The sequence below is a fragment of the Mustela nivalis genome (assembly GCF_964662115.1).
Source record: "Mustela nivalis genome assembly, chromosome: 11".
Lineage (NCBI taxonomy): Eukaryota > Metazoa > Chordata > Mammalia > Carnivora > Mustelidae > Mustela > Mustela nivalis.
The window spans coordinates 38529505-38535825 of NC_139030.1; positions in this window are offsets into that span (position 1 = coordinate 38529505).

Here is a 6321-nt window from a genome sequence, read left to right on the forward strand (position 1 = left end):
TATCTTGATTAGGGAGTCAACAGCTCTTTGTAGATAATGAAAGAACCTAACTCATATTTCATTACATGGAACATGAGGCGGGGGGAGGGGGGGGCGACAAACGGTTGTGTTTGTTTTTCTTTGTTTTGTTTTGTGTCTTCTTTTTTAGCTTTTTGATTTTTATTCTTTTAAATGATTATGTTTTTTCCATTTTTTTAAAAAAAGGGGATATTTAGTTAATTATTAATAAGCAGACACAAACAAGTGCCCTAGCTTAGTTTGTCTATACATTTTCTTAGTACATTGTTATCTGTGCATTTTCCTGAACAGAATTGAAAATCAGTACTATCATAAAGTACCATTGTACTTGGCAAACATGTATTATACAATAGTACTATACAATATAGTACTGGTTTGCAAACCAGTACTATCCCCAAAGAAAGTTATGTACCTTTAGAAAATGCTAGGTAGAAATGATTTAATTAATTTAAAGAATCCAAGAAGTAGCATTTTGTAATTACCTTATGAACCTCCTGTGATGATTTCCAGGAGAAAATGTAGTGAGTTATTTGTACTCAAGAACATACTATGTGTAATGTAATATATTTTAAGATGGTACAATTGTGTTCCTTCTTTTTTTGGAACATTAAAAAGAATTCTGTGGAAAACTTACAGATGACTCTGTCCATTGTTAAGTCCACCAAAAACAAAGTTTGGCATTTCTCTTCGTCTGGATGTACTGACTGACAGGAATGCTTCCTAGGGAATAACACTTTGGCACTTGTGTCCTGGCTCTACCATGGTGCTCTGATTACTGTCATTAGTAACTCCATTGTTCCTCCTCTGATTCGGATGCCACATTGGATGGCTACCTCTCTTCCCAAGCTTGTTCCTTTAATCTCCTTCTCATTGGTGATTTAGGGGTTCCAGAAAGCTGACCTCATTTAGCAAACTGCTCCAGAAAAATGTGAGTAATCTAATGGACAGGAACAATTAGCCATACTAATAACATTGCCAATGGGGCTATGTCAAGCTGTGACAGTAGCAGTAAGGAATATTTCAACATTAAAAAATGTTTGAGTTCAATTTAAAGTATATCATTTTAACATGTTTTCCATCAGCCTTCATCAGATGACAGAAATGCTCTTAAGTTAGTCCCAACTTTATCCAAAATGCAGTAATCTCATTCCAAGTGAATCAGAGTTGTTATTTTGAAATCAAGCTGTTGCTTCTAGGATTGCTCTCACTGTTCTTACTTTAAGAGATGTAATACTGATAGGATATCTGAACATTGTCAGCCGTCCAGCCTACGGGACATGAAGTGAACATTCAGATCTGATGTGATGATCTATTCAGCAGCTTAATTTCACCTATATTTAATATTATACATCTTCATTCAAACTAAAAACTCTTGCTGTAGCAAACAGAATAAATAATAAAAGAATGCATTTTAAGGATTCCAGCTTTTAAAACATCAAGAAAGGAAATGTATATTGTGGATTTTTTCTTTTTTTGTAAAGTAGAAATGCAGGCTCTTAAGTTAGATTGTTTTTCCCCCTTTCATTTTGCCTATATAACTTCATTCTAAAACATAAGGATTCTTTCAGTCAGTCAAGGAGTAACTCACATGCCACCATCTTTTATTCAAAGGCAGGCACAGATGTTCCTTCTGCAGGGGAGGTTTTAATTTATGAAAATGATATTGTTTATGCATGAATGAACTGAATGCACTCTGCATAAACACAGCACTTCCATCTGATCAGAGAAATACCACAGAACCAGTGCCAATGTCAGAAACATATTCTACAAATTTACTCACTTAAATGTTTAATGAATATTTGGAAGGCATTTTCAAACCACAAGAAACCTTTTCAATTATCTTTTTCTTTTCTTCTTGAATTGCCACCAATATTTAAAAGAGACTTGGTTTTTATAATTTGCTAATACCTATATCTAGCTAATAAGAAAAGAAAATGTTTTACTATGTCAAAAACCAACCAAAAAGAAGAAACACTGACAACTTTGATTTCAGTCAAAAATATATATTTTTTAGTGTAGTTGTATATTGTTTGTTATGAGTAACATTTAGGGTTCTATGTGGAAAATTACTATTCCTATCAAATACAAAGCTTAGATCTACTTATCTAATGTGAAAAAGCACTAAAGAGTTATTTCCAGAAAAAAAAAAAAACTGGTATTTAAAAATCAGCCATCAATTTTATATTGGGAGATGAAATTTGGCTAAATATCTTAACCAGTGCATAATTCCCTTTGAATAGAACACTGCATAACTTAGATTTCATTTACATCACCAACTGCATTCATAGAATATGATCTACCTACTTTTAATCCTAAAAAATACAATTAAATGCAAATTAAAATAATTAAAATATCTTAAGAATGTTCTGATAATTTTAGATTTATAATATGATACAGTAAAATAACATTTGCAACAAATTATGAGTGTTCTGATGTATTAATCTTAAAAACACCCTATGTTTTTTACATTTGAAAGTCTATAATTCTTACAAAATTAATGCATTTCTGAAAGAAGCTAGCAATTACTAAAATGATATCTGGATCATTAGCTAGCAGTTTGAAGCAAGCTGTTTTAGTTCTATAATTAAACAAGAGATTTAAAGTGAAAATATCTATCCAACAATTATTAAAACTAGGCTTCAAATGTGGACTAATTTTGTCCTAATGGGAATTGTAAAACAGCAAAGCTGTTCTTAAACTACACTAAAGCCTCCTCTCTTCCCTTTTCCTCTTCCTCCATCACTACTTATTTCCTAAAAACTATCTAAATAAAATCTTTAATTCCAGGGTCTGATAAAGAATAAAAGAGCCAACGCAACATCTTGTGGAACACCAGGACTGAGAACTCTTGTTGCTACCATTGCACAGAGGCATTCTGGCGTCAGATACACAGTGATTTGTATGGTGGCATAATCATTGGCTCTTGGCCAGGCATTATGTTTCAGAGGACACTATTGTCAAGAACCATTCAACTAGAAATCTGCACTGTATGCACTCAAAAGTTGAGATCATCTGCCTTCCCATGTCAGGAAGAATTTTGTGCTGGCAATTGACTCATAGACTCTTCACACACACTAACACTTGGTTCGATGACTCTGATGGAATTAGCTGGGTAACCAAACTAGTGGCACTGACAAGGCCCCAGCCTCTGGGGACTTCTGTTTAAATTGCGAATTTTAAAATATCTTAAAATGCAGAGTATTATGCAAATGGTGGACTAAATCTTCAGATACAATAAATGTGGATTTGGTCATCTAAACATTGCTGTGCTATTTGCCCAACTGATAGAGAGGTAAGTGGATAGTGACAATCATCACTTTTGTAGATCCCCAGGTATAGAGCAATCCAAAGGGACAGATCCACTTGTAAAATAACATCTAGAGATTGGAGAATAAGTTTAATCTCACATCTATGGGGAAACTTGGTAACTTACTTTGCCCTTAACAAGATTAAAAGCTAACCCTACTATAAGCTTTGATGCCTTAAAGACACACCTCTAGGAAGATGGCCTCACAGGATTACTAGGTTGGTGCTAAGTGCTCTCTGTTCATTTACACATTCATAACCAAAATAAGGCACATAATCTGTGCCTTATTTTACAGATGAAGGAACTGCAGGAAGCTGGGTTACCTAGATACTTGGATGATTGGTTTCCTTTGTTCATTCAGGTTCTGGTTCAAATGCCACTTCCTCAGATCCCCATCTAAAGCAGCAACCACTTTCAACCTTAGCAAAATCAAAATTATATTACACCCTCCCTTTTCCAGAGCTTTTATCTGATGTTTTCTTGCTTATTTATATCACTTACTTTTGCATTATCTAACTCCCCCTGTAGAATGTGAGCTTCATAAGAACAGAAACCTTGTTTCTTATTTGCTGTTTCTCTGGTACTTAGATCTAGAAGATCCTTAATAAATATTAACATTCCAAGAAGAACAAACCGCACTAATCTAATGTTAAAGCTGTGTTATAAATCGAGTCAGCTGAGAATGGGAAAGGACCACAAATGATTCTCAGCTCAGTGAAATTTATAAGCATTAATTCAAGGAAAAGAGAAAAATTGACACTAGTTTCATTTTTAAAAAGATAAAGATTTTATCTGTCTATTTATTTGTCAGAGAGGGACAGTATGTGTGTCAGGAAGAGGGAGAAGCAGGCTCCCCACTGAGCAGGGATTCCTGACATGGGGCTTCATCCTAGGACTTGGGATCATGACCTGAGCCAAAGTCAGACATTAAGCCACCCAGGCCTCCCTTGACACTAATTTCTTATAACATGGTACCAAACACCATTCTCCCACTCTTTTTGAGAACAAAAATCATGATTGATCAGTTCTTTCTTTTTATTTACTATCAATTTTTTAAAATATGATTTGGAACTATAATAAATGAAGGATCAAAATAGTATAGGTTCTTTCCAGACCCTGCCTTTTTTTTTTTTTTTTTTTACATTTCTTAAGAACGTGAATGCATGTTACTGTTTTCTTTTCTGTTCATCATTCTTGAAGCAACTGTTCTTGTTCTATTGTTAGTGTTATATAAAATTGTCCCAAACTTCCTTATCATCACTGAAGAATTTAGATTAGAGCACACATAAGGACCATGTATGTAGACCCTCAATGAGTTTGAGAATTTGAGCAGCATTCAACAAACTAGAAAGTAAACCTGGTCACCCCTAGGTAGATGATAGCTCAGATATAGAATCTACAACATAAAAGAGTACTGAACCATCACAATAGTTTTTAGTTACATTTATCTTCCTCCAAAATATAAGTTAGAATAGAAAAGTGGCAGGTTTGTGGGGGATATGATCTTCTTTGGCAATGCAACACAATAGAAGAAAAACGTAGAGGGATTGTTGTCCAAACACCAGGTATGTATTTTAGCATGACACATTAGTTATTAGGAGAGGTGCTTACAGACCAGAAACATCAAAGGATCAGTATTCTTGGAAGATGATTTAATTTAAAATCACTGAAAACTGAAGGGTAACTAATGTTCTTTATGGTCATGATATTTATGTACAGTATGTGCTATTGGTTGAGATAAATGCTGATGAATTACCTAAACAATGATTTCTACTTCAAAATGTTCACTGTGTAAACCTGACACATCAACAGTATTTCTTTAGTGTTCTCTCTGAATGATGTCAGTTAGAAGAACATCCCCACTTTCTGTGACATCAATGAAGGGGTGTTACCATGCTTGGGAAACTGTTAATCACTTACCACTGGTGTCACTAACAACTCAAGTGCTTGTCTACTCATAGCAGGATATTATAAATTTATAATCTGTGGTAGGTTGCAGGTATGTGACAAGGTGACATTCACATCCAAGACTATTGAGGAAAACATGAACATTCTAGAAAGAAGAGTTGGGCTAACTTCACTTATCCCTGCTAGATCCTTAAATAAACTTTATTCCAGCTGGTGATTAAATACATGGTAAACAATAGTCCCAAATGCATGTAAATTATAACTGGAATCTAAGTAGGGTTCTTTATCAAAATATGTTTTTACTAAAAGAATTTCTTAGTTAACAGAGGCAAGGCTGCTTATTTAGATAATTTTAAATTCCAACATGAGATATTTGGTTATAGGAACTGCATTTTCTTGCTCCCTTGACTCTGACTAGCATATTAAAATATTAAAGAATAGAATTTTTTGCTTCCCAAGGTTTCCTTTTTGCCTAATTAACTAAAAATCCACTTATCTTACTTAAAATACATTAATGTATATGTATATATATATATATTCTATGTATTGAACTGAGTTAAATAGTGCCTTCCCCCAACTCCCGAAAATTCATGTTCAGCCAGAACCTCAGAGTGTGATCTTATTTGGATATAGTGTCTAAATAACATATCCTAATATGTAGGATGTAAATTAAGATGAAGTCACACTGGATTAGAACAGTGGTTCAGGAAGGGGACTGATGTCTTTATTAGGAGAGGACAGAACTCAGAGCACACAGGGAAAATGGAGATACAGGGAGAGACCAGACTGACATTTCTATACACCAAGATGTGCAAGAATTGCTAACATTCCCTAGAAGCTAGAATAACAGCATGAAACAGAGCTTCCCTCTAAGTCCCCAAGAAGGAACCAACTCTGCAGATGCTTTAATTTCGGACTTCTGGTCTCTACCACTGTGAGCAACACTTTTCTGTTATTTAAAGCCATGCAGTTTGAGCTAACTTGGTATAGCAGTCCTAGGAAGCTAATATACATGCTGAAGGCTACAGTAAATTGGTATGTTAAATATGCATAAATATAGGAGAGCTCATTTGAATTCTTATGAAAAT